A 10183-nucleotide genomic window follows, 5' to 3' on the forward strand; every position below is an offset into this window, starting at 1 on the left:
AAAATAGCTTTTTCCACCCCAAAACCTATGAAAGGGTAATTTCGTCCTTCCACGGGGCTAGGGGTGGGAAATTGGGGCTGGGTTTAACAACACCCATGTTTAATTGAATTATTTTTAAGACACTTGTGTATGCTGACTTAGTTAAATGTTGGATTTTTCAAGATCTGATTTTTCTTTTAATTTTAAGTCAGCTTTCAAGTATGTTGTTACTCAGTTTATTACCTAAGTGTTAATGTATACTGAGTATTCTTTACTTCTTAATTTGTTTGTTCAATTTCTTTGATTATATTGAGAAAATACTACTTGGCATAGATTAAACACAAAAAGGAGCAAACACATAAAGGCAAACACATATGCTGAGGTTTCTATGCTAAGTTCTAAACAATTACTAGACTATATCTAGTTCTTCTTTTTCTTCTTCTGAGCTTGGTGATCATCTTGAACTATTCCTTTCCCTTTGTCCTTACTGCCTGAAGCATTACCTGCAGGCTGAGTTCCTCCTTGACTTGTCTCCCCCGTTTTGCCATCATCGGGCTTATACAGGAAGGTTTCATTTCGAGCTGCAGTTGAGAGATAATGGGAGTAGCACTGAAGCTGTTTTGTGCTTTCACCCAAACCGTCAATAACAGGAACACTGTCATCCTGGGCATGCCTAGGAACCCGGAGGGAGCTGCTGATCATGCTGAGTAGGCATTCATGGGATTTGCTTAGCCAGGTGAGCGAGCTGGTGATCTGACCAAAAGATTGATGGTACAGCTTTAGCAAGGCAGAGTCATAAAACATGCGCTGGGCATTGTTGATGCGCATTGCCTTCATGATAGCTTGTGAAAAGCTCAAGAGTTCACTGTTGGAGACTGGATCAACATCCATCTGTGCTCTGTTGATGTTGAGTAGGCTGACTGTTTCACTCAGTTGGTCAATAGTACACTGAGAAGAGGAGGATACTAAGTCACATGTACTGGTCAGCTCAGCATTAAGCTTGGTGAAGCATTGTTGAAGTTCGGCAGAGGTGGCAAACTCAGCATTGCCGGGTGTACTCGATTTGGTCATTTCTTCAGTTAACTTGGTAAAATATCCTTGAAGTTCAGTAGAAGTGGCATACCCTGGATTGACTGCCGTCAGCTGTTGAATTTTGCCTTCAAGCGAATTCATATGGTTCGCCATTGTGAGCACCAATTCGGTCAGTTTTGCTATTTGATCTTGATTGGGTTGCCGAGTCTGAACTGTAGTTATGAAGGGTCAGCTGGGATACCTTCACTAGACTCAGTAGCAACTGTTTCCTCTTCTACACATGGATTCTCAAGTTGCTCAGCATGATCCATAACAGTAACATTTTCTTCTTCCTCAACTGTTTCCTCAGTATTACCCTGATGTTGCTCAACATTAGTGGGTTCTTCCTCAGCACGAGTTTCAGCTTCCCTTTCTTTCTCAGCTTGTTGCTCAGTTTCTTTCTCAGCTTCCTTCTCTTTTTCATGTCTTTGCTCAGTTTCCTTTTCTAGGCCAGTTCCATGACCTTTGGAGGATACAACCCAATCGAGTGGATCAGCTTCAACTGTCTTTAATGTGTTGACTTTCTTCCTTTTCATCAAGGGTGATTCAGGTGTTTCCTCTTCTTCATCTTCAGGCCCTTCTGGCCTTTTTCTCTTTTCTGCCGACTCAGCTTTTTCTTTAGCTTTGTCAGCTTTAACCTTTTCTTGAGACAACAGCCTCACTTTCTTTGGGACAGCATGAATGTATTTGGAGCAAATTTCAAGAGCCTTCCTTTTCTTCTTCTTCTTCTCGGGCTGAGCTGTCTTAGGGGACTCAGCATGAGCCTCTACTTCCTTTTCAGGCTCATTTTCAAGCTCTACTTCAAGTTGCTCATCTTCTTCATTTTCCTCAGCATCTCCCACTTCTTCATAGTCTTTTAAAGGTTGATTGTACAACAATCCATCCAACAGAACTGCAGTGATTTCACTTCCCAAGCTACTTGTTTCATTTATCGTTTCTATCTGCTTGTCCTCGAGAATTTTTGTGATTAGAGAGCCCAAGCGGAGTTTCTTACCACCTCGTTGAAGAGCTCCAACTAAGAAGACGGGAAGATTGAGTGGAGTGTAGGTCAGCATGTGCCAGATGAAGCACTGCTTGAAGTTAGAGGCGGATGAAGCTGAGTTGAGTTTGGGGAAGATAAAGTTGGTCAGCATGTAATGGACCATCTTCTGTTCTTTTCCCATACAGGTGATGGGTATTTCACCCTTATGATCATTGGGTTTACAGAACCCCTTGATCTTCTCAGCCGTGTCTTTTGGCACTTTCTCCTTTGTTGTTCTAAACTCAATTCCTTCATCTGGTAAATCTAGTAGGGTTGCTAGATAGGCAGGGGTTACGGTGATTTTCTGACCTTTAACCGAGGTCTCCAAATAATCAGAATCATCTTCATCAACATGTAGATTCGAATAGAATTCTCGTACTAACCTAGGATAGGTTTTTCCTGAGAGAGAGAAGAGACCAGTCCACTTGTTCTTCTCGATCCAGTCACAAAATGGTTTCTCAGAGGTGACAAAGCTTGGAGAGAACCATCTGCATTTCAGAACCTCCAGATTGTTGACCTTTTTGTGTACTTTGATCATCTTTCTTTCTATTTGCGTTGAAGGACCCGCGGGGTCACCCTGAGTGGGTTTGCTTGAGGTTTGAGTTGTGAGTTTAGGGGTTTCGTTCTTCCCGGAAGCCATTGTTATAGATGAAGGTTTTTGAGATTTTAGAGAGAGAGAGAGAAGTTCGATTACAGGAGATTGCAAGCGTAAAAGTGAAGAGTGGGAATTCTTCCACTTTTTATATAGATTTACGGCGGCCCTCATTCATTAACTAGCCGTTTTACCTAGGACGTTCAACCGACAAAGATTCTGTCATTTATGACATCTTCGGCGCATGGGATTTTCCATTAATGTGCGTCTTTCCAAGGTTCCAGAGGTTACACGTGTAGGTATTTATTTTACGCGAGTGGGTTTCTTTTTGGTTTCGCTAGAATTCGAAGCATTCGTGATGTTGAGTGCCTAGTTTTTGTAAACATGATTTTTCTATCTCTAAATAACTCAACATACGTTTGAGCACTCAGTATGTGCGTCTACTCAGCATAAGATGATTACTCAATATGTCTATCTACTCAGCATAATCACTCAATGTATATGTCAACTCAGCCTAGGGTGATTATTTCAAGCTTTGGTGAGTACAAGTTTTTTATTGTTAATTTACTCAGCATGGCATTTGCACAATCATTCAGCAATCACTCAACATTTAATTTTTCATATAGATTTATCTAGAGTGGATTTGACATACCGATGGCTTCTCTTAGTATGTTGAATTGCTCTCGTGCCAAGGGCTTAGTGAAGATATCTGCAAGCTGATCATTTGTTGGCACATAGGTCAGCTTAATCTCATTTTTTAGTACATGGTCTCTGATGAAGTGATGTCTTATGCTAACATGCTTCATCCTGCTTCATCCTGTCTTTGTTTTGACTCCATAATTCTCAAGCTGTTGCTTTATCCATAGGACTTGTGCAACACAGCTTCCAGCAGCCACGTACTCAGCTTCGGTTGTAGACAGGGCTACGGATGATTGCTTCTTGCTGAACCAAGATACTAGGCAGCTTCCGAGGAAATGACATCCTCCGGAAGTACTCTTCCGTTCTAGCTTATCTCGTCCATAGTCAGCATCAGTATATCCAATGAGTGTGAAGTCATTTGAAGTTGGATACCATAGACCTGCATCAACTGAGCTTTGCAAGTATCTAAAAATTCTTTTTACAGCGGTTAGATGAGATTCCCTGGGGTCAGCTTGATATCTAGCACAATAGCATACTGAGTACTGAATATCAGGTCTACTAGCTGTGAGATAGAGTAAAGAGCCTATCATACCTCGACAGAGTTTACTATCAACTGACTTACTCGAGCCTATCATACCTCGATAGAGCTTACTATCAACTGACTTACTCTTCTCATCCTTGCATAGGACAGTATCAGTACCCATGGGGGTTGATATTGGTTTGCAATCTATCATGCTGAATTTCTTTAACATTTCCTTGGTGTACTTAGACTGACTTATAAAGATGCCATTCTTACCTTGCTTGATTTGAAGTCCAAGGAAGAAGTTGAGTTCACCCATCATCGACATTTCAAACTCAGTTTGCATCTGTTGGCTAAATTCTTTGCACAAAGACTCGTCAGTAGCACCAAATATTATATCATCTACATATATTTGTGCAAGTAGGGTATGTTTACCCTTTTTCTTAATGAACAAGGTTGTGTCAGTTTTTCCCCTGACATAGTTCCTAGTCAGCAGGAAATTGGTCAACCTCTCATACCAGGCTCTTGGAGCTTGCTTTAGACCGTATAAGGCCTTTTTGAGTTTATAAACGTGGTTTGGAAACTTTGAATCTTCAAACCCAGGAGGTTGATTAACATATACCTCTTCGTTTATAAGGCCATTAAGAAATGCACTTTTTACATCCATTTGGTATAGTTTAAAATTCATGAAACTAGCATAGGCACACAATATACGTATAGCTTCTAGCCTAGCAACAGGTGCAAATGTTTCTCCATAGTCTATACCTTCTTGCTGACTATAGCCTTGGGCTACAAGTCGAGCTTTGTTTCTAATCACATTTCCATGCTCATCTAGTTTATTTCTAAAGACCCACTTGGTTCCTATGGGCTTTTGATTCCTAGGTCTAGGTACTAGATCCCATACCTCATTTCTGGTGAATTGGTCAAGTTCTTCTTGCATGACATTTATCCAATATTCATCTTGCTCAGCATCAGCAAAATTCTTTGGCTCAAGCATTGAGACGAAGGCAACATTGCTAAGGTATTTTCTAAGCTGATCTCTGGTCATCAACTTGTTGTTGGCAGTATCAAGAATGGCTTGTTCTGTATGTCCTCTTGGGATCTTTATTTCCTTGGGCAATGTTGAGTTGTTTGGAAGAGGTGTTTCTACAATCTCTACAGGAATAGATTGGTCAGCAAATGATATTTCAATTTCTTGCTTACCTGAGGTCAGCCCTTGTATAGATGACACATAGGCTTCTGGTTGATCAACGGAAGCTGAGCTTGGTTCATCTTCTTCGTGCTGAGCTGACTTGCCTGTAGGGTCAGTTTCATCGAACTCAACATGGACAGACTCTTCTACAACTTGAGTTCTTTTATTAAATATTCTATATGCTTTAATATTTGTTGAGTACCCCAAAAAGATCGCTTCGTCAGCTTTAGCATCAAATTTTGCAAGGTTGTCTTTTGTATTGAGTATAAAGCATTTACATCCAAAGGCACGAAAGTATCCAATGTTGGGCTTTCGTCCTTTCCAAAGCTAATATGGAGTTTTCTTAAGTATAGGTCTGACTAGAGCCCTATTCAGTATATAACATGTCGTGTGAACAGCTTCACCCCAGAAGTACTTTGGAAGCCTATTTTCACTCAACATTGTCCTAGCTATTTCGACAATGGTTCTATTTTTCCTTTCAACAACCCCATTTTGTTGAGGTGTTCTAGGAGCGGAGAAATTGTGGTCAATACCACTGGTTTCACAAAATTCATCAAACTGTTGGTTTTTGAATTCTCCACCATTGTCGCTTCTAATGTGAGCTACTCTTAGGTCTTTGTCATTTTCCAGTTTTTTAATCAATGTGGTAAACATCTCAAAGGTTTCATCCTTGCTACTCAGCAAGATGATCCAAGTGTACCGAGAGAAATCATCTACAATAACCAAGGAAAATTTCTTACCTCCCAAGCTGAGTGGCTGGATAGGTCCGAAAAGATCCAAGTGTAGTAATTCCAATGGTCTTTTGGTTGAGACAATATTTTTGCTATGAAATGACTTTTTAGTTTGTTTGCCTTGCTGACAAGCTTTACACAGTTGATCTTTTTCAAACTTTAATTTGGATAATCCCTCAACTAATTGATTTTTAGCTAATTTGTCAAGAAGGTCCATGCTGACATGCCCAAGTCTTCTATGCCATAGCCAGGAGTTGTCCTCTTTAGACACCAAGCATATGTTTTTAGAAAACTGTTTTTCTAAGTTTAACATGTATACATTTTCTACACGAGGGGCAGTTAAAATCAATTCATTTGTATTTCCCTCGAGTATTTGACACTTAGTATCATCAAATACAACCTTTCTCTCCGCTCTTGCAAAGCTGAGCTACACTCAGCAGATTGTATTTGAGACCTTTAACTAAGGAGACAGACTCAATGGTTGGGTTACCTCCGATAGTACCTGAGCCGACTATCTTACCCTTCTTGTTGTCTCCAAAGCTTACACTTCCACCTCGTTTAAGCTCTAGTGTGACACCTGTCATATGGCTTGAGCATGCGCTGTCTATATACCATAGTTTTGACTTCTCCACGCATGTCAAGCTGACCCGCAGTTTAAACTATTCATTTTTAGGTACCTAATTCCTTTTGGGTCCTTTCTTGTTAGTATAAACAGGTGCAAAATCATATTTTAACTTGTGACGGCATACTTTTATGGTGTGGCCTGGCTTACCACAGAAATCACAAAAAGGTACCCTTTGTGGGTTGAACTGAGTATGGTCAGCATTATTATGTTGGGCATGCCAACATACTTTTGTGGTATGCCCTTTTCTTCCGCAGAAGTCACATTGGACAATCCGCTTGTTATGCCAACACACATCCTTTGTGTGCCCCCTTTTTCCACAACACTCACATTGAGTGAATTGCTTATGTTGACTAGTATTTGCGTACTTAGCATGGGGTTTATTTCTATTTGAGCCCTTCCCTTGACTCTGTAACGTTGTGATATCCTTTCTAAGTTTCTTTGACTCAGATTGAACCTCCGTGACAAACTTATGTAAGATTTGCATGTTGGTATGCAAGTCAGAGTTGTCCTGGAGAAGATATCGGAGGTCACTCAGCTTGACCTCTTCAATCTCATCACAGCGCCTGCTGAGTGCCTTAATCTTTTTGTTACACTTCTTAGTTAGTGTATATAAGTCACTCAGGGCATTTACCATTTCGTTTCTAAGCAAAAGTAAGGATGTTACCTCATTGTTGTGATCCTCCTAGTCAGTTTCATCAGAAAGTTCAGCTTGCTCAGATTGGGATTGGTCAGCTCCATCATCTGCCATAAAACATATGTTGGCTGTTTCATTTTGCTCAGCCTCAGATGATGTTGACTCATCATTGTCACTCCATGTGGCCACCATAGCCTTTTTGCTTCCCTTCTTCCTTTCTTGAGGTTGGGACAGCTTGACTTGATGTTCCCGATTTGATGACATTCAAAACATGTGACAGACTTCGAGCTGTCCTTCTTGTACTTGTCACTTGACTCAGCTTTATACTTGTCATTTCTTCTAAATGACCTTTTGCCGTTTCTATCATTTCTCTTGAACAGCTTTTTCATCTTTCTGGTGAACATGGCCAATTCCTCATCATCAGTTGATTCCGCTTCAGTTGAGTCAGCTTTCATGACAAGTGACTTTTGTTTTTTATCCTCTGATTTTTCTTTCTCTTTGGCTTCAAAGTTTTTCATAGAGATTTCATGGGTCAGCAGGGATCCGATCAGCTCATCATATTTATAGGTAGTCAAGTCTTGGGCTTCTTCTACAGCTGTTTTCTTTGCTTGCCAGCTCTTGGGCAGACTTCTCAGAATTTTCTTCACCTGTTCTTCTTCAGTGAAGTTCTTTCCAAGCCTTTTTAGCTCATTTATAATGTTTGTGAATCTTGCGTTCATTTCTGAGATGTCTTCATTCTCATTCATCTCAAACAGCTCGTAGAGTCTCATATGTTGATTGACTTTAGACTCCTTAACTTTGCTTGTGCCTTCATAGGTTACTTCAAGCTTCTTCCAAATCTCTTGTGTTGACTCACAACCTGAAATCTTATTGTATTCTGCAGCATCTAACGCACAGTGAAGCATATTTATAGCCAAAGCATTATTTTGTAATTTTCTGAGGTCATCCTCTGTCCACTCAGCCTCACTTTTAACAATTTTCTCATTGTTAACAGTTTTGTATGGCACATGTGGACCTTGAACAATTGCAAGCCATGCACTCATGTTTGTGGCTTGTATAAAGTTCTTCATCCTATTCTTCCAGAATGTATAGTTTGACCCAAAGAATAGGGGAGGTCTGGTGATAGATAATCCCTCTGGGAGTATCTGTGTTGTTTGGTTTCCTGGAAGAAACCGAGTGCTATTCTCACCCATTTTAAGGGATCAGCTCAAGATTGTTAAATCTTTGAGTAGAGAGCTTAGGCTCTGATACCACTTGTTGGTCCCTGGTAATTAGTTCCAAGGGGGGGTTAGGAACTAATATAACTTTTTCGCGTTTTAATTAAGCTGACTGGAAGTTATTTTGAGAGTTTATTAACTCAGCTTTTGGTCAGCTTGGTGAGATATGTTTCAAGACAGCTTTAGTCAGATGTTGACTAAAGTTGTTTTCTTGTGAGTTGAGAATTGACACTCTTGGAGGTCAGCTTCTAACTCAGCACCACTTATTTACTCAAGGTCAGCTTAGGCAATTTAAATGCTGAGTAAATATAGCAAACAACACATGCAATATAAGAGAGAGTTCAGAGATTACTCAGTATCACTTATCCTGGTTCGGCCTCACTGCCTATGAAAGGTACTTACTAAATCATGCTTAGGAATATCATGATGAGGGCAGCTTCGGAGCAACTTCCGAAACCTAGCCCAAGCTGAATGAAGGGCCTCACGTTCAAGTTGCCTAAAGGATATGATATCGTTCCTCAACTTAACCGTTTTGGATGGCGGAAAGTAGTAGGAAAGGAACTCCTTCTCGAGCTCCTCCCATGACGTTATAGCTCCCGCCTCCAAAGAATGCAACCATTCCAAAGCTCGGCCTGTCAAGGAGAAAGGAAACAACCTTAGTCGCACGGCCTCGACCAGAACACCGTTTTGCCGAGAAGTGTCGGCACACATAAGAAATTTATCTAAATGTTCATTAGGGTTCTCGTGGAGTTCTCCCCCAAATTGACCAAGTTGTTGTATCAACTGGATCATGCTCGTCTTAATTTCGTATGTGTTTTCCGGAATGGCGGGAGCAACGATTCCGTTGCGGTTTTGCGGACGGTGCGGAGCGAGAATCTTCATCATAGACCGGGTGTCATTTCCCCATTGCGGATGTTATGCACGGGCTGAACCGGTGGCCTTTGGTTGATTTCGGGTTGCTCGGCTTCGTTGTTGAGGTTTGCCATTCTTTCTCTCCATATCCTACAAAGAGTACGTTCAATTTCGAGATCAATAGGTACGAGAGTATCACTTTTAGATCGGGTGTGCATAAAATAAACAAATATAAAAGAATTATAAACAAGAAAGAATGAAGTTAGTAAAAGTATATGTAAACAATTTATACAAAAAGAATGCTTAAACTAACAATAAAATGTTTTTGTCTAATATTGTAGGAAATTATAAATCCCCGGCAACGGCGCCAAAAACTTGATGCGTGCGGCGCCTAGGTAGAGCTTTTAACGACGAAATATATGCTATGATAAGTGCGGACTCTTTTGACTACGGATATGATCTTTCTAAATGCTCTAACTCTACTAGACGCTACGACTACTTAGGGGCAAGTGTACCCCATCGTATCAAGTAATAATCCGGTTAAGACCGGGTATCGAATCCATGGGATTTATAAGTACAAGTATTAGACGACTCGGTTTCATATGTTATTTAAACGGTGAATACTTTGGGGTTGATATAAAGACTAACTACAAACTACTCCTAACTAGTGAGGAAACAAATTTATGTAGCGAGAACTCCACGGAGTGATATGAATGACGATAAGTTATAACCACGACAAATAATGACTCTAAATGTATACGGTTAATGATTTACTCTTGCAATGACGACTATGTGTAGTAGGACCGACCCGTGAAGTACTTAGACTACGTGATTCCTAGTCAAGGCGTGTCTAATATGGGGGAATTAGAAATTAGGGCCCGTAAGTTCCGTGGCTTGTCAATTCCTACGGTTTTTGGTTTGTCACTTCCGGTAAGGCAACACCTATATAATTCCCTATAGATAGCCCGAATGGTGTCGGAAATCGCGTTCTCCTACACAATAATCAATTACGAGTATCAAAACAAGTAGCAAATATCAATACGTAAAGGGAAATAGAGATTATGAATCATGAATTATAAATATGGAATGTAGAAATATGGAATACAACCA

Source organism: Euphorbia lathyris, chromosome 3 (assembly GCF_963576675.1).
Source record: "Euphorbia lathyris chromosome 3, ddEupLath1.1, whole genome shotgun sequence".
NCBI lineage: Eukaryota > Viridiplantae > Streptophyta > Magnoliopsida > Malpighiales > Euphorbiaceae > Euphorbia > Euphorbia lathyris.